The 26,539-nt window shown below is 45.9% G+C and overlaps 1 protein-coding gene across 1 annotated transcript in view; it reads left to right on the forward strand.

Annotated features, from left to right (window-relative positions):
• Dlgap2 (DLG associated protein 2) overlaps window positions 1-26,539 on the forward strand; it is a 139,508-nt gene that overhangs the window by 56,234 nt on the left and 56,735 nt on the right. The gene's annotated exons all lie outside the window — the stretch shown is intronic.

A 26,539-nucleotide genomic window follows, 5' to 3' on the forward strand; every position in this document is an offset into this window, starting at 1 on the left:
TTTGCTTACCTGAATTAAAAATCGAAAGTCTAATAATGTCGAACCTGCCCGAGCCATTCAGTGGTGAGGGCAATGCTTTTACATTTGTAGAGAAAGGAAGACTTACCACAAGAGCCGCCCTCCCTCACACTCACTGTAAGGTGACCTCTTCTGGTGCCGTCAAAAGCTTCACATGGCGGCTGTGTGTTCTTGGAGGCACACGAGTACTGTGAGGCTATGGTCTTGATGCTCAACTACACTGAACTGAGCCAAGACTGGACCTAGTAGGAATGCCACGTGGTGCAGCGATCAGGAGGGTAGCCCCTCCCCTTGAGGGGCGTGGCAACTTGTAAGGGACTCAGATGAAAACAGAGGCTGGGGCCATGCAGGGGGAGCGAAATGCAGGCTGCCTTTTCTTTCTTTTCTGGGCAGGTGTGTCTGTCCCTGCAGCAGTCCATCACCAGCATCAGACACCACCTTCCTCAGCCTCTCTTGTGACTTCAATATCAGCTACTCTTCCTGCAGCTACAAGATGTTCCACGCTTCCCCTAAGCCTACTGAGCTTATTCGTTTAGGAACCTGGGTCTCGACCTCTCCAGCATTAAGGCAGCCATTGTTGGGCTATCCAACCCCATGTGGAAGCCAATTCAGTAAATGACCACATACTTTTTTTTTTAGTTTTGCCCTTTTAGAGGGCACTTCCTAATATAGAAACACACATGCACATGTATATGCACACAGACACATACACACACACATTCTGTAGCCTTAGAATGGATAACAAATCTTTATAAACATTTTACATGATAAAAAAGCTGTAAGATACTGGCCAATTTGCATTAACTTTGATAAAATTAAAAAACTTATTCATGGCCGAAGCAGAGAAACCAACAGACCAAAAATGCTATCACCAGACTAAACAATTACAAAAGCCCAGGGGGAAATTTTCATGTAAGAATACATGTTAGTATTCTTAACATATAAAGGCATCATAGGAATCAAAAAAGGGAAAATAATACAAAAGCAGGTAATTTTAAATAAGTAAATCTTTCTGGAGAATATGACGTTTGGAACTGAAAGACCTAAAATTTATTCTGGAATGTTTTCTAAAGAGTATAAAACGATGACGACGAAAGAATATAGCAGTGTCCTGTTTGACTGTGTGTCCTGTAAGAAGCTTTGGAAGCCCTGCGTGCCCATCCTGAGGAGGTTAAGGTGAGCAGGCATGCCTCTGAAGACAAACCTCAGGCAGGCAGCTCTCGGCTGCAAGCTCTCTGCTTCCTATACCTCAAGAATAGCACACTCTACCGGCTCAGTTTCTGGCCAGATTCTCTGACTGATTAGCACCAAGCACCTGACACAGCAGGAGGCATTTCCACTGCCAGGCATGAAAAGCATTGACCTCAACTTTTGCTGTTCTGCAAATGTCCACTGAAACGTAGGAGAACAAAAAGGTGCAGCAGAGATGGCTCTGTGGATAAATTTCTTGGAGCACAAGCATAAAGACCTGAGTTGGGATGTATAGAAAATCATCCAGCCAGGAGCTGGAGAGATGGCTCAGCAGTTCAGAGAGAGAGTAATTGCTCTTTCAGAGGACCCGCATCAGGTTCCAGGCACCCCTGTCAGGAGGTTAACAATCACGGTTAACCCCGACTCCACATGCAATTGCACTCATGTGCACATACTGACACAGACACATGGTTTAAAAATAAAGAATAGAATTTTAAAACAAGGGGTTGGAGAGATGGCTCAGTGTTTAAGAGCACTGGCTGCTCTTCCAAAGGTCCTGAATTCAAATCTCAGCAACCACATGGTGGCTCACAACCATCCATAAGGAGACCTGTTGCCCTCTTCTGGTGTGTCTGAAGGCAGCTACAGTGTACTTATTTATAACAATAAATAAATCTTTAAAAAAAAGAATCTTAAAAATAATACAAAGAAATCACGAAACAAGCTTGAAGAGAAAAACTGCCTATGGATAAAAGCAGAAATCGTGAGCAGGTCAGAAATGTGGGAGACATGAAGTGGTCCACCACAGCATGGCAACTCAGAAAGGGGGGAAGGCTCAGCGACTCCTGAATAAACAATTGTGAAGCTCCCAAACTAATGAGATACGACCACTTACAGATGTGAGAATCTAACATGGCCACCAAAGGCAGTACAAAGCCCGACATAGTTATACACTTCACATTGTATCAAAACCAAAAGATACAGAGTAAACCAACCACCCGCCACACTGAACACAGAGAAGCAAAGATTACAGCAAGCATTCAATCACAGTCACTTCAAGGCAATGAAAGAGAAAGCTTTGGCATGTTGTTTTGTTTTTTGGGGGTTTTTTTTTTTTCTTTTTAAAAAAGTCTACTAGCAATACTCCGTCCCAGACCCAGAAAAAAATACTTTCCATAAATTAAAGTAAATGAAGACTTTCCAAAATGAAATCAAACAAACAAACGAACAAACAAAACCACCTGAGACTCAACTCAGGAAGAACTGCCCCGTTTCATCCCAGATTGGGCATCAGCCTTGCAGAGACTCCTCACTGGCTCAGGCTCTGCCCTGCAGCGTGAAGTGGCAGTCTCTCCGAGGGATTTAATAGGTCCCTGTGCCTTACTCCGTTCCGTTTTCTTTCTGAGTTCCCATGGCGTATTGGGCCACTTCACGTCTCCCACATTTATAACATGCTCATTTCTGCTTTTATCCCCGGGCAGTTTTTCTCTTTACGTTTGTGTGGCGATTTCTTTCTATCGTTTTAGTTTTCGATTCTAAGATTTCATCCTTCCCGCAGCCTTGACTTTCCTCCGGTTCCTGGTGTGGTTCCGGTTCCTGGTGTGGTTCCGGTTCCTGGTGTGGGTCTCCAGTGCACACTTGGCCCCTGGAGGCCTCCTTTGAGAGCCGGTCATGTGGCTTGGTTAGCAGAATGCTCCCTTCCAGTCACAAGGTCCTGGGTTCCATTTCCAACGTCACATAACCTGGGGCAATGGTGGCACACACCTGTCACCACAGCATGCTGGAGGTGGAGGCAACAAGGTCAGAAGTTCAAGGTCACCTTCAGCCAGGTAGCTAGAATGAGATCAGCCCAGCCTATATGAGACACTATATCTTATGTTTTTTAAATAAAATAAATAAAATAAAAACTTCTTCAAATCAGCTACAGAAGCCCCCAGAAACCCTGCCACTTGAATCATAGGCTGATCTCTTATCTTTGTTTCTAACGCTTGCTGAGCTCTGAGTGTAAAGAATATAAAAGTTTTAGTCCTTATGGCCAAACCTGATATCAGCTGTTTCCCAAGAACATGAGGGACCCTAGCACAGCCCTTTCACTCCCAAGTTCAGGATAGCCCTCTTGGAAACTCTCTGGAGGAAGTCCCCCTGCCTTCTGGTTCACTGGAGCACAGCGTTTACACCCAACCACTCTCCTACTTCCTTACCTCAGTGTGCGTTTACACCCAACCACTCTCCTACTTCCTTACCTCAGTGTGCGTTTACACCCAACCACTCTCCTACTTCCTTACCTCAGTGTGCGTTTACACCCAACCACTCTCCTACTTCCTTACCTCAGTGTGCGTTTACACCCAACCACTCTTCTACTTCCTTACCTCAGTGTGCGTTTACACCCATCCACTCTCCTACTTCCTTACCTCAGTGTGCGTTTACACCCAACCACTCTTCTACTTCCTTACCTCAGTGTGCGTTTACACCCATCCACTCTCCTACTTCCTTACCTCAGTGTGCGTTTACACCCAACCACTCTCCTACTTCCTTACCTCAGTGTGACAAAAGATCCCAACAAAGGCAGCTGTGGAGAGGAAAGGGTTTTCTTGGTTTTCAACTCCAAGCATCATCCTGCCATTTAGGGGGCGTCGAGGTGGAATCTCAAGTAGCCGGTCGTGCTACATCCAGAGTCAGAGCAGAGATGACAAGTTCATCCTCGCACTCTTAGTGGTTTGCCTTCTGCGGAGGCTCCGCTTCCTCTCCCTCATCCCTGTGTGGCTCGGGCCCAGCCTGTATGATGCTGCCCCTTGTCAGAGTAGGTCTTCCCATTTCGCTTAACTACCAAAACAAGGTAGTGTCCCCCATAGTCACGCCCACAGGCAAACATGATCTAGACAATTCTTCAACTGAGGCACCATCCTGAGGTGACCCTAGGTCACCGTCAACTTGGCGATCACAGCTAACCGGCACACTTACCTTCTGCTTTTCCCATGAGTCTGCATAGCAAGGAAGGCAGAGGCTGTCTTCTGTGTCACTGCCGTCTTATACTCATTACTCAGCATATTGCTGAATGTATAAAAGCAAAGACGTAGGGATCGATCACATGCAGGGCCGTTGCTTGTAAACCTAACAACTAAACTGTTCCTAGAGACTCCTATGTCATTAAAGAGTGGCCACAGCAGCCATCAGAATAGAAGGGTATGCAGCCAAAGCATACTTTGTCAGCTTCTTACACTCTTAGTAAAGGGAGCAGATACCTCCCCAGACATCACACACCTCAAACTGGCAATGTTTCAATTAGCAGGAAGCCATATGCTCCCCGGTGGAAGGTTCCTCTCCCACTGTTTCCATGGCTATCTGATAGCTTCCAGATTCATAATTTCTGTTGGAGACCAGGGTGAATTACAGTGCCAGGCCATGTGAATCTGTTGCCAACTATGTGCCTGTGTTTGTATCTCTGAGTCCAGCTTTCCAGTGCCAGACAGCTCATGATGACCCCAGCAGGGACATGGATTCTGGGAGGTGGCTGAGCACTTGGCATCTTGTCTCTCAGGTCCCTGCCATCAGGACTTGGCACACTTGGCAATCTGTGACACGGAGCGTGAATCTTGGGATGTGCCTCTGTGCTGCCTGGGTCTTGTCACTGGTTGAAAGGAGCATCCTCCTGGCATAGCTCAAACTTTATGTTAGTTGTTCTATAGATCTCTCACTTTCTACATGACTTCAGTTTTTGTGTGCACCTTGTTTACAGTCCTGTTTTAATACTTTTTTATCTGACAGTTTGACATTCTTGAAGTTTAATTCAAAACCCAAGAGCCTATATTGATAGCTCAGTCAGTGAAGTGCTTACTATGCAAGAACCTGAGTACAACCCCAGAACCCACATAAACCGACTTGGCGTGACGTCCTTCTCCAGAGTGCAACCCTTATGTACGCTTCTCACCCCTTAGTCAAGGAAACTTCTGTTTGCTATAGACAGGCCTTTAAAGAAAACCACAGCCAATCAAAATACACAGTTGTGGAGCCTGGTCCCAATGGATACGTATACAAACAACTCCCCCACCGAAGAAGGTTCAGGCTTCCTTTTGAAAGAGCAGGGAGAAGGATTCTAACAGCAAAGGATCAAGGAGTTCTTCATGAGACTGTGTCCCCCAGTAATGTCAGATGCTATGTCCATAAAGTCTCAGTAATACTGTGGCGTAAGCATGAGATGAACAGGTCAGGAACAATACACATGCCAGCGTGGGCTGAGGGAAGCCCAGGAGAGCCCTCAGCCTACACAGAGAACTACAGGCAGCCAAGGATGCAGAGAGCAGGAGAAACAGCCTTCTCCAGGGAAGAAGCACATCAATTTGTTATCCAATTCCAACTGATTAGCCCTGGAATCATATATGTAAACAATATTATTCAGACTAAGCAGGTTATATTTAGGAACACACACACACACACACCATATATACAAATACATAACAACAGGCAATGAAAATGGAGGCCATGGATCTGAAAGAGAGCAAGGAAGGTTATGTAGGAATTTGGAAGAAGGAAGGGTAAAGAGTAAATTATTTAACTGTATTATAACCTCGAAAGAACCCAAATAGTTAAAAAGCTAGGTATGAGGGCCACTAAGATCACTCAGAGATCAAAGGCACTTCCTGACAACCCAACAACCTGAGTTTGGTTGCTGGGAGGGGAAAGAGACCTAGATCAGCAGATACACACTTGTAATCCAAACACTGGAGGAGACAGAGCAAAGTGGGTAGCTGGGGCTCACTGGCCAGCTAGCCCAGCCCAGTCAGCAAAATCCAGGCTGGGAGAGATCTGATATCAAAAATCAAGATGGACAGCACCTGAGAAATAATGAAGCTAACCTCTGGCCTCCACACTCCCAGCCACACACGTGCCGTCCATGCACATGTCCCTCTGTACACAAGTAACCCTCAACCTTTCATGTGCATGCACAAGTGTGTGCATGTGCACACGCAGGCATGCATGCAAACACACACACACACACACACACACACACACACACACACACCTTTTAAAAGGAAACACACTTGCACATATGCACCTTTTAAAAAGAAAAGCACATACAGGCAGGACATGGGTTACAGCCCAGAGATACAGCACTCCTTGATCACATGTAAGGCCCTGCATTTGATTCCTAGCACCAGAATATTGACACAAGAAAGAAGGCTGGCAAGATGGCTTCAGTGTAAAAGCACCTACAACCAAGCCTGACAACCCCAGTTCAGTTCTTGGAACCCTAATTGTGGAAGTAGATAATAGACTCCTGCAAGTTGCCCTCTGACTTCTGTGTCCATGCGATGCCATTAGCATACCTATATGGATGGATGCACTGGCATGCATAGGTCCTATGTATGCTGTTACAACCCCTGGAGTTGTACATGCAACTGTTCTGCTGTGTCCAGAAAACAGTGTTTGGTTCAAGAAAACAGTAATGTTTTGCCTCTAGATATTAGCGTCTTTCTACTTCCCCTTTTGCAATGACATCTGAGCCTTTGGTAAGGGGCATAGTATAGATTTTATTAGATAGTTACAGTATACATATTATTAGATGGATATAGTATAGATATTATTAGATGGATATAGTATAGATATTATAAGATGGATATAGTATAGATATTTTTAAATATAATATAGATATTAGATAGATATAATATAGATATTAGGTAGACATAGTATAGATATTATTAGAAAGATATAATATAGATATTAGATAGATATAATATAGATATACATAGTGTTGGACATCCCATAGTCTCATTCACTGCCCTTTGATCAGCTGTGTGTCTCTGCCCTCAGCTATGTTCACTGCCATTTCCTTTAAAAGAAAAAAGCTTCTCTGGCGAGGTCTGAGAGGTGACGTAATCTAAGGGGATAACAATAAGATGTTAGAAGTTCATTAATACTATGGCCATTTGACATAATGGTAGCCTCTCCCCTAGTGCCTGTGACCTGTCTGTCACAAGTTCTTGGCCTGATAATGATATACGTGTCATCTTGAGATTCGGGTCTTAATTATAATCAGAAAGTAATTGGTTACCTTTACGATAGCCATGCCAGTATTGTACCAGTGACCACGCACTGCTAGGCCAAGCATTGTTATATAGCTTATAGGGATCACTGTTAGATCCCCCAACCCGATTCCTTCCCCCTTCCCCCTCCCCCGCCCCCAACCCCGGTAGCATCTACAGCACTTTACAAACCGTGAAGGATAGCCAATAATGTTGAAGCTGCAGGGTGAGCACCGGCTTGTTTTCCTCCTGTTCTGAGACTCAAGTCACTGCTGTCTTCAGCAGTAAGGTTTTGCCATCCAGTTCTAGCAGGAAAGCAAGATCAATGGCACTAGCTGGAATGCCTAGCGGGTCTACGGAACCTCACTGCCCATCAGCTTGAAAAGATGTAATCCATTCCTCCTGCAGGGCTATTTGCAATCCTGTGGTTTCCAGTAGGAACATTGTTACACGGTGACTCTACTCAGTCTCTTTTTTATATGGATGCATGTATGTGTACATATGTAGACGGAAGCCTCTGCAGTATTGTTTTTCAAATGACTATGTCTAGAGGTCTTTGGTTAACCGTCCTCCCTCTTTGTGCTCCCTCCCTGTGCTCCCTCCTCTACCCTGCCCCTCCCCCACCCCTTTGTTCCTTTTTTCCTTTCAGCCTTCCTATCTGTGTTCTATCTTCTCTCCCTTGAGAGCCCCCCACATGGCGCCTCCCTAGCCTCCTGGTCTCTGTGAGCATCCCAGCTGACAAGCACATCTGAAGATTCAAATATAACATCTTAAAAGTGAGAGAAAACACTCAGCATTTGCCTTTTGGGGTCTGGGTTACCTCAGATAAAACTGACAGTTTCTTACCTCATCCATTTTTCCTGAAATTTTCCTAAGTTTGTTTTTAACAGCTAAATAAGATTTCATAACTTACATAGGTCCTTGTTTAAGTTCATTGTTTTATGTGTTCATAATTTTCATTATCCAATCATCTGCTGGCAAACAAACACACACACACACACAATAAACAAGTAAATAAATGTAATTTAAACATTTTTAAAATAACAGAGCCCCAGCCCTGATTATAGCCACTGCTGTCTCTAACTATCCAACCCCAGGGTCTAATACATACTTCAAACCTATGGTCCGTCAAGGCGTGTCATTTTTCTGACCTACCACTGTGTCACAAAGGGATGATCCAAAAGAACAGCCCAAGAAATCTATCCTGTATGTTAGTCACAGTGAAAAATCCTCCCAGGGAAGATGTCTGTGGGGAAACCCAAGGTCATGAGAGTTCTTCCGCCGAGCATGAGCCCTCTTTGCAGTATCAAGGCCAACTTTAGAAACCATCAGACAGCTAATCAAATGAGCTATTAAATTAATTGTTTAAACTGTAAAATTAGTTAGACTCCTGGCAAAAGCATAGTACAGGGACATTGCATGCAGTAGAATGTCCCCGGGGCACTCACATTCCATAGATCCCACTCCTAAATACTCTTATGTGCAGACAAACATGTACAGGCAGGCATGTATTGTGACAACTACAACCAAAACACACTACCAAGTTAGCAACTTAACAGAGAACACTGTAAGGAAAGGCTGGGGTCCTGTCTTGGGGTCCTGTGCCTGACGTGGCCGTCACTGGGTAGCATTGTTGCTAGTATCCCTGTATGCCACCCTTTACTGGAGGCTCTGGGTGGAAAGCTGATTTTCCCTCAGGTCAAGCTGTTGTGGTATAAGGTGAAGACCCTCACATCCCTGCTGGCAGTTACCCCAGGTTAGCTTCCCTACCTGTAGGGGTCCCCACAGAAGTATGTTATAGCTGGTGGCCCCAGCTGGTGACCAACTAGATAAGGAATATCATTGTCCCTCTTCAGACCTCTCCATTCTCATCCCACATTGCTTCTCCTCCTGCCTTCCTCTTCTGATTTCGGGGTATCTTGGAGGGAGGGCTATGATCCTTCCTGAATGATCTGGACTGTCCCTTACCTTAAAGAGTGCTGATTAGGACCTTGCTTACATCTGCCGCCTTCTTCCCTCTGGCCATGTTGTGATGACACATTTGAAGATTGCATTAGTGGGAACTGAAGCTCCTAAGGTCAGAACCCTGCATAGACAATAACCGTGAGCAGCCGTCTCTCACAGCCCTGTAAATCTGGATCACCCTGACAGGAATTCAGTGAGTAGACAAGCTGTAATTTAAGTACCTTATTGCTAGGGCACTGCCTCTGAGTTTTCATGATTGCAAACAGAGTTGGGAGTGCTGTTGAGAATGCTGACCTACTTACCGCCTGCACAGTTCTCTTTGGCAACATAACAAAGGAATTCTCCTGGGTTGTGTGTACCTCCAAATCTTTCATCTTTGTCAGGGCAAGGAAGACGGCTCTGGCTAGCTTGGAAGTGATTCCATGTTGCTTAATACATCGACAGTTTAGCACCTTGTCTCTGTGAAGTCCTGAGGGAGAGGGAGAGGGAGAGAGATACATCCCAGCTTGGTGTGCTGCCTATCTTCCTTAAAACACTAACAGGATGCTTTCTTAGAAACATGTGGTGGCGATGAACACCTTTGATCCCAACACTTGGGAGGCAGAGGCAGCTGGATCTCTGAGTTTGAGACCAGGTTAGTCTGCAGATTGAGTTCTAGGACAGCCAGGGCTATATAGAGACCCTGTCTCGAAAAACAAAAACAAAAACAAAACCATGAACACATGTTCCAAAGACTATCTTAGGAATCTCTGAACTTTTAACCCACTTAGCTTCGGACACAATATCCGTCCTCCAGAAACCAATTCTTTGCCAATTCTCTGTTCACAGAGATCATTCCATCCTAAGAGTAATGCCTAGAACATTCTTCTGCACCCACTTCCCAGCTCACATACCACTGGCTACAGGTATCTGTCTGCCTCAGAGGTTGTCCTGAAAAGAAAAGTGCCCTTCTAGAGAGAGGCCAGGGGCAGTAGACCTAAAGACTGTTTCCTATAACCAGTTTGGGCTGGACTTCCAATTTTCTCCTCTTTCCTTGTTTCCTGGTTTATCCATCTCTTCTGTCATTGTTAATTGTCCCCTGTGGATTCCTTATGTATCTTTATTCATCAGCCAGATGTGAGTGCTTAGTAATTAGTTTCTTGTGAAAAGTTAAAGACTGTGAATCTTCCAGTGGATGTATCTTTATCAGATCTCAGTTATGCTGGCATGTAAGGCTTCTCTTTTTTGATTTTTCTGCAATTTTCATTTTGCTTTCCATTTTCACTGAGGAATTGAATGAATGAATGAATGAATGAGTGGATGGATGGATGGATGGATGGATGGGTTGATGGGTGGGTGGGTGGATGGATTAATGAATGAAGGGGAGCTCTGAGTCCTGGAGAAAACACACTTAATCTTAATTGTCCTTCCTTCCACTTACCTTTACAAATAGAAATATAAATGTAATTAGTACTTGCCTCTTTTTCTCTGTAACCCTATGGGAAGGAAATCTGTTTAAATGCATTACATGAAATCTCCCTTTCTTCCGATTTCTAAGGGAAGTCAGGGACGTAATTATTCACTCCTGTACCACCCGCAGCTGCAGAATGCGTTTGCCGCAACATCAGTTGTGCAGTGAGCACATTTTGACTCATCTGCATCTACAGGTAACATGTCTAGTCCTCCAGGGGACCCAGACCCTTGGGCGTTCATCCCAAGCTGTCTGGCAGGTAGCTGGGAGTGGGGGAGATATTTTTCATGTCAAACAGTGAAGCATTCCAAGTAGCCATTCCTTCAGTGTAAGATACTCTGTTTTCACAGTTATCAAGTGCCTGCCAGAGGCCATGAACTTAACATTTCTGTACCCAACCTGGTGGCATATGAAGGCCTAATCCTGAAGATATCAGAGGTGACAATGAGAAATGGGTTGAAGCCAAAGAAGGCAAATCTCCTAGATTAGGGGACCATCAGAGTGACAGTAAGTCCACTGCTGGAAGCAGTGAGGAGACACTAAGTCACACTATGTGGAATTCTCTTGAACAGTGGAGACAAAGGAATCTATTGAGGTCACTGTCTCCTTTGGGGTGTGATACCTAATTATACCAGTTCATGTATTTATTTACCAAAAAAAAAAATAAATAAAAAATAGGAGGACTAACTTTGTAGATCATCAGGTCACTAAGCCAGCAAGGGAGTGTGAAAGGCAAGGCCACTAGCAAGACACCAGCACCAAGTTACTCAATTATAAATTATAAAGGCCGTCTTCATGGTTTTACAAAGTGAAATTTTGATAATTGCATCTCTTTGTGAAGTCAGCATTTTGACTTGAATTAAAACCTCTTTCAAAATCTCTCCCACTGAGCCATTTGGCAACCTATGTTTTAAAAATACACACCTCAATTTCTCTCTGGATCCTACTGAAGCAGTAAGACTGTAGCAACTATTTAAGCAAAATGGTAGCTCCCAGAAGAAGTTGAATCTCTCTCGCTATTATTTATGATAAAGAATTAGAAACACTAGGCCTTATTAAAATGGGGGATTATGATTTGTTTGTTTATTATCAATTTCCCAGGGTCACAAGCTTTGTCATAATAAAGAAAATTGTGATGTTTTTATTTTGAGGAGATCATTGATAGATTCCTGAGGACCAACCATCTTTGACATACATGGTAGAACTATGAAGGCTATGTAGAAAGTCGGACGGGGAAACTGAAGGTCCTCTTAGTAAGGGTGGAGTTAGCATCATGATCAGAAATGATTCCGTTACAGTTCATCATGGGACAAATGGACTGTGTCCTGGGGACCCTGGCCTTGTCACAGAAGCAGGAGTGGAGCTGGATATTCATAGAGGAGAAGACTATGTCCCACTGATGCTACCCCCATGATGGGTGTCCAAGTAGAAGCCACCTGAGACTCTTGGCCCTGACAGGAGCTGGTTCTACCTACTCCCAAATAAGCAATGGGAGCGGGGTGCACATCCAGATTGCCTAGGAAGAACACAGAAAGGCAAGTGTTTTTCCTGTCCTTGTGGACCTAAGAGGACCCAACCCTATGTAGGCCAGGATTGCGACACTGAGCTCCTGTGCAGAGCAGCTCAGTCTGTGGAGCCTAGAACCTGCCATTGGTAGCATGACCATCGCAGGGAACCGGGACCACATGGAGCTGGTGAGTATACAAATAGAGAAAGATGTTCAGGGGCATATGTGCTTCAAAGGCTGAGGTCTGAATCCACAGGGCAGGTGTAGGGTGGAGGTCCAAGGAAGAGAAGGTGTCCTACTTTAAGTCTGAAGACCAGAGGATGACTAGAGACTAGATGCTCTCTTGCTTGGGCAGCCCAACCCAGTGTTAGTTTTGTTTTGTTTTGTTTTGTTTTGTTTTGTGATTGGATGAGTGCCCCAGTCCATTCCAAAGGGTCCTCTGCCTTACTGAAAATCTAGCCACTTGGACATTAATTATCTAAAGACCTTTACATATAGCATTGGACCACATCTTGCTACACAAAAAAGCAATGCTTTTCAACTTTAAGAATAAACTTAAAAGGTTGCCAGGCTTGTTGGTGAGCGCCTCTAATCCCAGCACTCAGGAGGCAGAGGCAAGTGGATCTCTGAATTCTAGGCCAGCCTGGTCTACAGAATGAGTTCCAGGACAGCTAGGGCTACACAGAAATTCTTACAAACCAAAAGAAGAGGTGTCAAAATTTTAATCACGGTTGTCTTTGCGTCTTAAGTTTGCCAGTGAACTTTATTTTCTTTCCTTTTAATTGTTTTCTGGGATTTATTTATTTATTTATTTATTTATTTTACCAAAAATGTGTGTCATGTTAAAGGGATATCTAAAAGGGATATCATTGTCTTCTGAGCTTCCTGGTAACCTGTAAATATGTTTCCTAAACAGATGCATTACTCTTTAAAAGCTATGCACAGAGTTAAAATTTGAAGCTTGTGTGACAAAGTTTCCAAACTGATACCTATTTCCAAGGACACTGCCTCATTTTATGTTCCCACTGTGGAAGTGTAAAAGTACTAAAGACAAACATGTTTCCCTGGAAACAGTGGGTATGTAACCTCCCTTGGGAGAGAGACAGACCCTGGAGTTGGGCTGAGCCAGCAGTGTCCATGGCTAACCGCTTACGCTGATGGGCAGGCCATCGTGGCTTCTGGGGGATGCTCAGCAGAATACGTGCACTGGACAAACTCCACAGTTCTGTGGCCCCAAAGACCCAGGACTGGGTGTGGGTGTGGATGCTCCTCCAGAGGCTCCAGGAGTCATCCTTCTTGGCACTTCCAGCACAGGGCCTTGTGGCCATAGCCCACTTGTCTTGGCCTCATCGCCCAAGGCCTGCCTGTGTCTGTCTCTGCTCTTCTGCCCCTATGAGCACCTGCCTCTTTCCTCTTCTTGTGCTAACACAGGAAGTTTTCTTTCCTTCCTTCATTCAATACCCAGCATTTCTCTTTTGACTACTCCCTCTGAGGCTCCACCCACAGTGTCAAGTCCCGCCCTTGAGCATCTTGCTAGGTCAAGCAGGATGGGTCAGTGGCTCAAACCCAAACCTCCGTACAATGCACTCAAAGTTGCTGTGCACAGAAGGTTTGCAGATAGCTATGGTCCTCTGGCCTCTTGTCTGCTCCTGTTTACCTTGAAGGATCCTGGATCCTCTTCAAGATTGGATATGTACACTTTACCAAAATAAGAGACCCCTGTGTTCATTTTGTAATGTACAGTGATAGTTCTGGCCCTTATGCCTCTGCATCTAAATACTTAATTCTAATGTAAAGTATAAGGCTTTGATTGGTGATAACCATGCCCAGATAAGTTTCACAGCCAAGAGCCTCTGGGCCTCAGTAATGAACAGAGACCTCCCTATATAGACATGAGACAGTGGATCCAGGAGATAGATGGGGAGGTGGTACCAGATGGACCTTCTGGTCTATATTTATCCCTTTCTTCATCTTATCGGACACACAGCGCCATGGACCAGTGTGTTTTGTGTGTTCACACTTCATCTTCCTCTCAGCCACACTTCCTCCTGTGCCTGATTCCTTCTGCATCCATCTTTGGCCACAGAATGTCAGCACACACCACACTCATTTTACACACGTGGTGGTCACAGCTGTCAGGTTGGTCTAATCAGTGTTATGGCTTCTTCTACCTATTCAGCAGAAAGCAGGCAGGCCCAAAGGAGCCCACTTCTCACCGAGAAAGGAAGGTCGGCAGAGATCCAGAATCTCTGGTCGAACAGACCACTGGAGTTCTTTTCATGTGAGGCAAGGCTAGAAGAAGAGCCCGCTTCCCCCAATGTGTAAACACCAACACGTAAAGGCAAGAAAGGCAAAAAAGCAACGAACAGCAGAGCTAGAAACCAACCTCGGAGAAGGTGGGGTACATTATCCTTTTGACAGAGAGTTCGGAATGTCGTCAGGAAAGTGCTTGTCAGTGCAGCCGAGAAAATAGGCGACAAAAGTGGTTTTCAGCAGAGCGAGCATCCAAAGACAACAAAGCGTCACAAAGATCACAGCTGAACCGAAAAGGCTTACCATTCCATGGCAGACTGGGCCAAGCAAGCTCTGAGTCTGGAAACCCAAAGACAGAAGTCACCTCAAATAATTCAGTCAGGAGCCAAAGGAACAAGGACCAGAGGGTAAGGAAACGTTATGGCCCATCCACAGGAAGTACTTTCAGCCTGAAGACAGGCCTAGGAGTGAGGAACATTATTCCGTGGAAAAAGAACACAGAGAAAAATAAACAGTGGTTCTTGGCCGTTTATCTTAGAGATTTTAGTTGTAGGTTTTTGTTTGTTTGTTTGTTTGTTTTGACTTGCTTATCCTCCCCTATTCTCTTAAGCATTGGTTGGCCTTGTCTGGCCAACCCAACTCCAGGCCTTGTCAGTCAGACATATTGCTATGCCTCATGGACTTGGAGCCGGGGAGACCGCATTGAGGTCCTCAGCAAAGGCTCACCCAATAAGTCAATGTATGAGAAGAATAAATGAGTGTATTTCTGAGCTCTAGCATTGTTCATAACATATGTTCAAGGCTCAGAAAAATTTGTTGATCGTATTAATGTGGCAAAAGAGTAGAATATCATTTTATTAGAGGAGAGTTGATATTTCTTATCAATGATATATTGTGGTGATATATTGTGTTTTTGAAATCTGGTTTCTTTTCAAAGTAACCCACTTCTAGACAGGTTGTATAATATCAAGACTCTTTACACTGAAAGTTAAAGTCCTAAGCAAAGAAGGAAACATGCACACTTCAACAACCTACTGTCCAAGGCCAGATGCAGCTGGAGGTATGAATACCTAACTCAGACATGGCTGCCTAGTTCAGCTAGTCTGTATGTTCTACCTCACCAGACTTGCCCGAGGTGTGGCAGGGTGCCACCAACCATCTCACACTACAAACTCAGAGACTTTGGCATAGCAGAATACATGTCTGCTGATAAAAAGTATCCTTCATCCCGTAGGCATCCACTCGGCTCCTGTGTGTCACTACTGGAATTTCCTGTATCTCTCAGAAGGTCTAGGCTGCTCTAAACATGTAACAAATAGACAAACTGGGCCATCAAAGTCCCTGAGTCTAAGGGCTCAAGGGAGACTGGCACGAGCATAAAAACAATCCATCTGGAGTACAGAGCATGCTGAAGCCACAAGGGAAGGAGGGAAGCCCCCAGAGGGGTGAGATCAAGCCAGCTCATGTGATGTCTGATGGGAGGCAGAAGAGAGAGAAAATGCAGTCGTGCTGGGTGTCATGGAGCACATTGGGCTTGTGGGTATTTACTGGGGGGGGGGGGGTTGGGAACAGCTGTAAGGCAGGAATCTTCCTCACCATTCAGAGGAGACAGAATTAGGGAAGGCCGTGACCTGAGAGACAGAGTTCGCTGTGACCAGTGGCCTAAGGTGGGAATACCTCTCATCATTCAGGAGCGTCAGAGTCCAGAGAGTCATCTCTCTCACATGCTATTCATGGTAGGAAGAGTCTAGCATGGTACAGACAGTTACCCCAAAGGGGACAGTAGTATCATTGGTTATAAACACAGCAGGTTGGAGGTGGAAGAACAGAGTGTGTTGGTCATGTTGTTAGACACCCATAGTTATCTTCGTTGGAGGTAGAGAAGGAGCCAATGACTGGAGAAGATGGGTATGGTCATCTTTTTCCAACTGTGACGGGAACTGTAGAAAAGCCACAAGGGCAGAGGTGGGGAGGCCTGTTGCAGGGTCCCCAGTAATACAGACCCCCGTCACGTGACACGGTCCTCACCAGCACAACAGACAAAGAAAAGAGATAGATCGTGCTCTATATACTGTGAGAGATAAGGCAGTAAAGTCTCCCTGGAGGCTTGTGTAGGAAAGCAAGGGACCAGGGAGGACACCCAACCCTTGGGACCTCAGTCGAAAGTCAGACAGATGGACAGACAGACCAGAAACCCACATTGAAGACCTTGTGTAGGAAATGTGAGAGACCAGGCTCAGTTTGTGAAGCTTAAATAGGACAGGTGTCTCTGCCATGCAGAGGTCAGCAAAGGAGACGTAGACCCTGGTCTTACATTGGCCAGTAATGTACACATGTGACTCAGCCTTACAAAGGATGCAGAATGGGTGTTGCTGTCAGCCCTGAAGATGATGGTGAGGCCCACAAGGGTCTCAACCATGCAGAGGACCATAGAGTAGGCATGGACCTTGGCTTTGCAGAGAACAAAGGGGTATACATGTGACTCAGCCTTCGCAGAGATCAGTGGGATAGACAGGTAGCAGTCATGGAGCAGAAACAGTGGGGCACCTCAACCTTGCAGAGAAGGTGGGGTGCACATGGTCCTCAGCCTTGGAGAAGAAAATGGAGTAATCCCGAGTCTCAAGCATGCTGAGGACAGTGGGATAGGGGAGAATTAGGACTGTGTCTCTGGCTCAGATATAGGCTGGGACCATTTAAACAACTTGAAAAGTCATTCACTATAGCTGAAGTAAAATTACAAGGAGTCAAGCTACATGGGAAGAGAGGGTGTTGCGAGTCTCTAGCCAGTTATGGAGATCAGGGGTGAGGATGCTGTGAGCTCATCCCCCTGTCCACTGTGGTCCCTAGCTGCTTCTGTCATCAGACTTCTAGCCAGCAGTGTGTTCTGAGTGCTGTCTGTGGCTGCCCTCAGTTAGATGTGTGGTTTTGAGGGAGGGACGGGGTCACAGAAAGTCTGCCATCCGCTCAGCCTTTCTGAGCTCTGAGAACCATATCTCACTGTGTGTCTAATCTGATTCACCACACTCTCAGACCTGGCTGGAGACTGACAGCCTCCAGATGAGACACTGATGTCACTGCTAACTCATCCTCATGTGCCCCACACTACCGTGGAATCGGAGGCTGCCCGGCTCCCTGCGGTTCCACACACAGATGGGCCTGGATCACAGCTCCAACAGCTGAGCCTTCAGACTTCCCATCTCTGTGATATTTGCCCAAGGAGCAGACCCGGGGAGGGGTAGGAAGCTTCTGTATCAAGAATTTCCTGGCAGGAAGTTGTGGTTCAATATTTGATCATTTAATATTTGATGAGATTCCATGAGAGTTATTAAACTCTAGTCACCTCAGCGTGTGATGTCTTCTGAGGCCTGTCTTCTCAACCCAGGGTAACTTGGGACTCCTGTCCCCTCGCTTGCCTCAGGCATCCCAGTGCCCACCTTCTCTGCAGGTGCCTGAGTCAGACCTGGACCAGTCGGAGTACACGGTGAGGGACGGAACAGCCGAGAAAGGAGGGCGGTTTCCGGCTCCTCTCTCCAGGTGCCTCGCTTGCTCTTTGAACCATTCCAGAGCTGCATACTCTCCAGGAAGTGTGGCTCTGCTGTCAGGGGAAACATCCTTAGCGAATTATTGTTTCCTCTAAGTGCAGAAAAGAATTCGCCTCCCAACTCCAGAAAATAGACTCCAGACATTTGTTATGCTTTGTAGATGAAATGACTTAAAAAGAAAATCTTTGTTTCTGGGCAGTCCTTAAGAGGCTTCCTGACCCTCTGTCTAAAGTAGAGTGAATTCCTCAAATATGGTCTGGTCTGTAAACCACCTGTAGTGTCTTTAAGGAGGAGTTTGGGAGCATGCCGGAACCTTCCATGCCCCCTCTTTGGAAGCAAGATGGTAGGCAAGTGGGTGTGTCTGTGGCAGGTCTGCAGCGCTGACCAGAGTAAGCTGCTGCAGGGAGGTGTGGCTTTCCTGTTTGTCCTTGGTCCTTGTCTCAAGATGGTATGGTGCCATCACGTCTATCTACAGAAGCCATAGTGACAGAGCCGGTCAGAGCTAGCCCGTCAGCCTACAACACAGGGGCTCCTTTGTCTCCACTGTTGAAAAGTTACTACCTTCACTCCAATTGCTGACCCCGAACACTGCACCCTTAGGGGAGTAAGCCATGTGTAACCGTGACTTCTTCAGAATCAGCAACGCAAGATTTGCCCACATCCTCTGGCCTCACCCGGGCATTTCTCTTCTGCCACCTTTGAAGGACAGGTGGTAAAAACCATATTCCAGCAGAGCTTGGTGTGGCTCTTGAGATGATCTTCAAAGTCCCAGAGAATCGGGCAGCTTCTGTCCTCCCTGAGCGACTTCTTACAGCTTCAGCAATAGCTAAAGAGAGCTAAATTCACAACAGCGACAGCACATGCTAGGTGCTTTAATATAGACATAGGGTGTAGCCTTATTTGGCCCAGGGTGCCACCCAAGGGTGAACCGTTCAAGTGGTGACTTGAGATGTTTTTCATACCTGAGTCATTTCAGGGCTACTCCATCTGCAAACCCATGGCCCAGGACGTGCCGTGTCCATTTAGGGGAAACTGAAGCATGCAGACACAGAGAAAGGAACAACACTGGCTAAGGCCAGCAGCCCTGGCTCTGAGGGCAGCCTGCTGGCTCATCTCCGCCCCTTAAGTTACTAACTCACCACAGAGCCACGAACACCCACGGCAGATATGTAAAGACAAGACTGGAAATAATACAATCACTGCACCAAAATCTCAGCTCTATCCTGTAGCGGGGGACACGGCCATGCAGTCACCTCTCAATAAAGTCATTCTTGTCTACAAATCAGGCTAGGTATAACTTCCACTGAGATCACATCCAGTCCCAAAAGAGCAAAGCACATAGCTTAACAATATCACCCTTTTCTATTCTGTGCCTTCCTAGAAAAAAAAATGGATTATTGGGAAACTTGGTTCACAAGTTGGATCTTTACAACACAGTCAGAAATGATGACTGTCTCAGGACATCTACTCAAGTAGCCTCAAGTTAGCCTCAGCAGACTTTAGTGGTGAGACCAGTTTTTGTGAGGCTTGTCAAGGTCTAAAGGTCTTAGAGCCAACAATGTTTTCAGTGGAAATGGACCTAAGGGAGCTGTTTAGCAGAGCTAAGGAGCCTCCAAAGACAAGATAATGCCTGATGTCACCTCCCTCCTCAGGGCCTTGCCATCTAGAAAACCAGCTGGTCACCACACACGTCCTCAGGAACATGTGGGCTCTGCCAGGGTGCTAAGCAGAAAGAAAACAGTCTGAACTTGCAGGACAGGACCTTGTAGTGGACATGGCTTACCACCCAGGACCTTCACAGGAGCAGAGCCCAGTCAGCTGTAGGCATGGGAAGGAAGTCAGCTTAGAATTGGTTTCATGTGCACAATTTTCCAGTGTGTGAGGTGTGGTCTCACAGCCAATGTTGCTGGCCTCAGTCACACAGACACAGAGTCAAGAACTGGTGGCATGGCCATCCATAGGGTGTGTCTGTGTGTGTGTGTGTGTGTGTGTGTGTACATGTGCATGTGTGTGTGTGAATGTGTGTATATGTGTGTCTTTATCTCTCTGTGTCTCTCTGTCTCTTCATCTCTCTGTGTGTGTCTCTGTCTCTGTGTATCTTTGTCTCTGTCTCTTTCTCCCTCCTTGTGTGTGTCTGTATCTTTCTCTGGTCCTCTCTGTGTCTCTGTATCTCTGTGTCTCTGTCTCTCTCTCTCTCTCTCTCTCTCTCTCTCTCTCTCTTTGTGTGTGTGTGTGTGTGTGTGGCCACCACCATATTTGACTGACTAATGGCTGAACTCAGTTTTGTGAGACAAGTTGTCAAGCCTGGGCATAAACAGCCCAAAGGGCATATGTCTGAACTTCACCAGACAAAGCATCTCAGTCTATGGTAGGAGTTGGCACAGGCGTCCTGAAACCAACACACGGTGCGAGGAACAGCGCATGACTGACACAAAGCTGCCCAAACATACAGCAAATGCCAGCGTGGCTTAAAAACATAGAGAGATCAGGTTCCAGCATAATGGCTTGTGTTGAACTGACCTATGTGCAGAAGACAAACTCTGGAATATATACACACACCAGTTCAAAACAAATAAGCAGAGAGTGGAAGATGTTCCTATTTTGGAAGGAAGAAGCCCCATTCTCTCATTGCTCTCTTCAATCATGTGACCTGCATGTTCTCTCTCCAGGTGGTTTAAGTAGCAAGGACCTCAGTAGAAAGCCAGCATCTTCGTGGACTAGTATATTAAAGGGTGGGATTCAGGTTTCCATGGTGACAAGAAAGATGTGCAGAAAAATGGAACCATACAGGAGAAGAGCCCAATACCTGTGGGGAAAACGTGTATCCCTGAACCAAGTTTAGGACTCAGTTGAAGCCCACAGGAATTGAAAACATGATGAGTGTTTGCTGGACAACGCTTGGAGCCTCCCACAGCCGACATAACACTGGCCCAGGTAGCTCAAGGCACCAGACAGAGTAAATAACAGCATTCATAAGAAGAAAATAACAAAACCCAAAGCCTGTATCCATCGTGAAGAAAGAGTAGGGAGGGAGGGAGGGAGGAAGGGAGGGAGGGAGAGAGGGAGGGAGGGGGAGGAAGCAATGTCCCAATTGAAAGAAATCTGAGAACAGCTGAAAAGATCTGTAAAGCAGGTGCTATGGTCTCATGTGTTACATAAAGCAGCCGTTGTACAGCTGAAGGTCTTAAGGATAAGGTCGTCTAATTGCTGTATTTTGGTCAGCATGTGCTAGCTGTCTAACTCAGTAGGGTTTACTGTGGTATTTCAACACATGCACATATACACTAATCCTACCAGCTTCCCTTACCTACCTTGCTAATGAATGTGTCATGCCTGGTCTCTAACAAACACTATGCTACTGCCAAGTCAACTTGTTTTTCATCTTCTATGAATGGCGAAGAACATGTGGTATTTGTCTTTCTCCATCTGTTTGATTGTACTAAATATAATGTCCTCCAGAACCATCCATTTTTACTGAAAACTGGAGGATATAATTCTTCACTATGGCTTAATAATACTCCATCATTAATTGATTGATAGATAGATAGATAGATAGACAGATAGATAGATGTGTGTGTGTGTGCAAGTGTGTGTCTGTGTGTGTCTGTCTCTCTCTGTGTATGAGTGTATATATGTGTCTATGTGTATGTATGTGTGTATATGTGCCTGCATGGTTCTGTGTGTATCTGTATGTGTGTCTGCCTGAATGTATATGTGTGCGTGTATGTGTATATCTGTGTGTGTCTCTGTGTGTGTTTCTGTATGTCTGTGTATGAGTGTGTGTCTGTGTGTGTTTCTGTGTGTCTGTGTATGAGTGTGTGTGTGTGTGTGTGTGTGTGTGTGTGTGTGTGTGTATACATTTGAAGGCCCAGAAGTTGACATCAGGTTCTTTCTCTACTGCTCTCTACTGTATTTTTTGAGACAGCATCTCTCACTGAACCTAGAACTCACCCAATTGCCTACACTGGTTGGCCAGCAAACCTCTAGAGCCCAGCACGGGAATTGCAGGCACACACCCTTCATCCTGCTTTTACATGGGTGCTAAGGATAAAACTCAGACCCAATGCCCATGCAAAACTTCAACCAAAAATCAGACTCCCCTCTGATGAGGCTTGTTACCTCAGCTCCCCGAGGTTGTCCCGAGACAGTTCAGTCAACTTCCAGGATCACTAATATGTACAACTACTTCCCTAGAGTTATCTCCACATCCTTCTAGGCAAATTAAACGTGATGTCTGTGGGTGGTCACCATGGTTCATTTTGCGTGTGACACTGCTCCGGTATAGTGAACCCAATCGCCTGTGTGATGCTCAAAGAATTCCACAAGGGACTCCTGCTGTGGTTCCGGTTTTTAGCATCCTCCACTGCTCCTGACACACGGCTCAGGAACACTCTACAGAACTGCCCTACACGGGGCAAATGACTCTCTATGGAGGGCATGCCACAGACTGCCACAGACAATACAGGAGATAAGGAGAGGGCATGGCACAGTGGGAGATGCCCACAGAGAGCAAAACTGTGGAGCACCGCAAAGTCAACATGAGGTCGTGTGTGGGGTGCCTGTAGGCAGGTTGTCCTCTCAAGGGCCCTGAACCAGGCCTGAGAATTACCTGTGCTGCAACCACCTGGCTGATCATGGAAATATGCTATGGCCTGAGGGTCGAGACTGACTAGGGGATTCTGTATACCGTGTGCTGGGAGACAGCAGAGAGAGGTGGTGTTAGAGCTAGGGATAGGCTAAGGTTCCATTTAGGTTTAACATTAGATATAGGTTCAAGTTTAGGATTAGGCTTAGGGTCAAGGTCCTCAGAAGGAAGGGTGGCTGACTCAGTGGCGAGCCTCCTTTCCAGGGTGACCTGCCTCTTCCTACGCTTGCCTAGGCTCCACCTGAGAAAAAGGGGCCCCAGCTCCAAGCTCTATCTCTGATGCTTCCACAGATGGCTCTACAAAGGGTCTGCATGCACTACTGGCACGCCATTGAGACCTCTGTCACAGTGTCCTTAGTCAGAGCTGGAGCCCATAGGCTGAAGACACTCTTGTTGACTATGTCACAGCAGTGGGCATGGAGCACATTGGCTGAGTCCCTGAGTTCTCCATGCCAGGAAGGTACACACCCATGTGCTATGGCTAGCAGGTCTGTACTCCAGATTCACAGACTGAGCCCTCACTCTAAGGTGCAGCCCCCCACCCCCACCCCGCCTCCCCCATTTTCAAAAGCAGCCATCACCAGAGTGGAAGAGGCAAGCTGTTCTTTCAGGAAAGAGAATATCTCTCTCCAGCTACCGTGCAGGCCTTCTATGAACTCTACACCACCAGCCCCGCCCCACAAGGGGAGCAAAGCAATGGAGTTGTGCATTCCCTGAGCTCCACGGTGGGAGATGCCCACAGGGAGCAAAACTGTGGAGCACCGCAGAGTCAACATGAGGTCATGCGTGTGGTGCCTGTAGGCAGGTTGTCCTCACGGGGGCCCTGAACCAGGCCTGAGAATTACCTGTGCTGCAACCACCTAGGTAATCATGGAAATATGCTGTGGTCTGAGGGTCGAGACTGACTAGGGGATTCTGTATACCGTGTGCTGGGAGACAGCAGAATTTCCACTTTCTAGGAGGAGCCACGCTCACACCTAATATGGCTTACCACGTTCCATTTAAGTCAGTGTATGAGTGTGTGTCTGTGTGTGTCTGTGGGGGAAGCGCGGTGGTTTCTAAACGGGTTCTCTCCCTGTCCTGTTCCATTTATAAATGTGAAAAGGTGTTCTCTGTGCGTGGATTACACCGAACACAAAGGCTGGTTGTCTTATTTTTCTCCTTAGTACAAGCCAAGTTGGTTCCTCAGTGCTTTTTAAGGTGACTCAGCGAGGATGTTTTCTTTTGTTTTTGTTTCAAGTTTATTTACGAGAGTCTACATAGCTGTGTTCAAATACAGGCAGATATTTTGTTATGCAAACTCTTTTTTTTTTTATAAAGATCTAAAGTTACAGATTCAGTATTTGATCCTAAATAACCTGGAACAATTTGCAAATGAGGGGGCTCCGGGGGAGTGAAATGCTCGAAAGCCCAGGGTTTTCCTTCAGAAGATTATTCCTTGCTCTTGGAGGGTTTCAAAGTGGGTTTCCTACCTCACTTATGCAAACACGGCGGTCTAATGTGAGCAACATTTGAAAGGCAAGAACTAGAACAAAAATATCGCACAGTATTCCAGAAGACAGTCTCCTTCTGCGGCTTCCAGACTATACCACCCATCTATGGAGGAAGGTTTTTTTTTTCCCAAGAGACTGTCAACTGAGATGACAGAGTAGAAATTACCACTCTGAATAAGCCAAGGGGAAGAAAGTCCACTCCAAAATCTTAGGGGGATTCCAGGACAATCTCACATGGATAAGCATTGGCCAGGCCTTGCTAAGGACGGCGTGAGACTTGCTACCCCACGATGTGCAGTGGACCTCACCTATGCATGCCCAGGTTCACCGTGCCAACCACGGTGGCTCTTCGGGTTCAGTCCCGAGGTATATGATTTTTGTCTATTTGTTTGGGGGATTATTTGCTCTTAGTTTTATGAAACAAGTTCTTACGCAGGCTAGCCCCAAACTTACAGTTACCCTGTAGCCTCAGCCTCCAGCATGCCGAGGTACAGGCATGAGCCACCATACCCAGCTCCCAGATGGTGACATCTGAAGCACAATATTATGCAAAGGTAAACCTTTATAATACTTTCAAAATCACTGTTAATCCTAGTAAGGCTAAAGGGCATTTTTATCAGTGTCTTAAAAATACAGTCAGCATTCTATACTTGGGTTCCAATCCATAGATTCAAACAACCACAAATAGAAACATTCAGAACTAAAATTCCAGAAGGTTCCTCAAAGAAAAATTGAAATGTAGCACCAGGCAAGTAAAACCGGGAGAGTGAAATGACAAGTGGATACATCCTGCTATGACCCCCTAGACACCTCAGCGTGAGTGGAGGCCTGTGGCCACTGTCCCTGTGCTGGACATGCAGAGACTTTTCTTGGCATTGCTAAATGATACCTAAATGATGTCTGGTAGCTACTGTGTTCGACATGTTAGTGTGAAGATGATTAAAGGGTATATAAGGATATGATGAGTAGGTTATATGCAGATACCAGACCACTTGGAGTATGTCAGGCATGCAGGTTATGGGACAGGATTAGAGCATGCAGAAGTCCAGGTATATCAGCATCCTTGGATTGTGGTATCCTGGGGTCCTGGGACCAGTCCCCTGCAGATGCCAAGGGAAGGCTCGGTGTGGTAACAGGGCAGAGTCAACCATTGGCTCTTTCCCAGCAGCTTTGATTGCGGAGTTAAAAAGGTGAACTTTTGCATAGAGTCTGGCTCCAGTTCTCTCCCTGTAAACACAGACACAGGCAATATGGTTTCTAGACCTACTCCAGCAGTGCAATTAAATGCCTATGGAGACTCTGCCGTGATAGTCAGTAGCAACTGGCAACTCTTGGGAGTTTGTGTCTAAAAGACGGCAATTTCTGTAAAGTTTTCTAGAGGGCCAACTTTTCTCTAGATGCTCACTCAACTTTGGAAGAAATTAGGACTTTGATTTGAAACACAGTCCTGGATACTGGGCGGTGTGCTCAGGTTCTCCTGCAGGTCATCAGCAGGGGCCTGAGCTGTGAAGCTGATGGCCAGTCAGGGCACCAGACGCTGGCTTGGAACAGTGGGTACTGAAGTCTAGAGGACACTGGCTCTTCTTATGGCTTTTGGTCCCAGAAACGACTCAAGAATGGTATGGACGGGGATGTACGTATGTAGGGAACTCTGGTGAAAGAGACACCAGAAGTATGTGGTGGACACGCAAGGAGGAAATGAGACAGAGATAAACAGAGAAAGAAAGAGGCCTGAAGAAGGGGTGCCTGGGACGGTGGGCGCTAGAGTAGGGAACGCATTTTCTTTGAAAGTAAAGATTACTTTTAACAGAATTACTTTAAGTCTACAATTAGTAAGCATCGCTGAATTGATTTTTATAAAGCCATTCGTTTTCTCTGATGTCCCATTTTCAACATGTATTCATTTGAGGAAAGAGGTCACGTGGCACATGTGGAGGTCAGAAGAGAACCTGTGGCAACCGTTCCTCAAACCCTTCCACCACATGGGTCCAGGGGTCAAGCTCAGGTGTTTGGGCTTGGCAGCCCCTTCTGCCTGAGCCTCCTCACTTACACGTGATGCCCTATTTATAAAGAAATAAATAATAAAACAAAGTATAGAAAGAGTCACCGTAAAAAGAAAGGATTTACTTTGTTTGCCAGGCCTGGGGGCAAGCTGAATCTGTTTAGTATTATGGATAGTTCTACATAATGAGCTGCATCAGCAAACCTGATGCTCTATCATGCTCCAAATCAGGGGAGGGCGTGATTGATAATGCCTTCCCACACTACTCCATGAATTTTTATGGCAAGGTGGAAAATTTGACAATAAAATTTAAAAGGAACGCTACCAAAATTTCCCAGAAATGTAGGCTACACAGACCTTCTAGCTGCTGAACGTTCACTGCGTTTTCCCACACACATTGATATCTTACAAAACGACAGAATGGGAAGCTGGAGAATGTTGCTTTTAAAGAAG

Source organism: Apodemus sylvaticus, chromosome 18 (genome assembly GCF_947179515.1).
Source record: "Apodemus sylvaticus chromosome 18, mApoSyl1.1, whole genome shotgun sequence".
Classification (NCBI taxonomy): Eukaryota; Metazoa; Chordata; class Mammalia; order Rodentia; family Muridae; genus Apodemus; species Apodemus sylvaticus.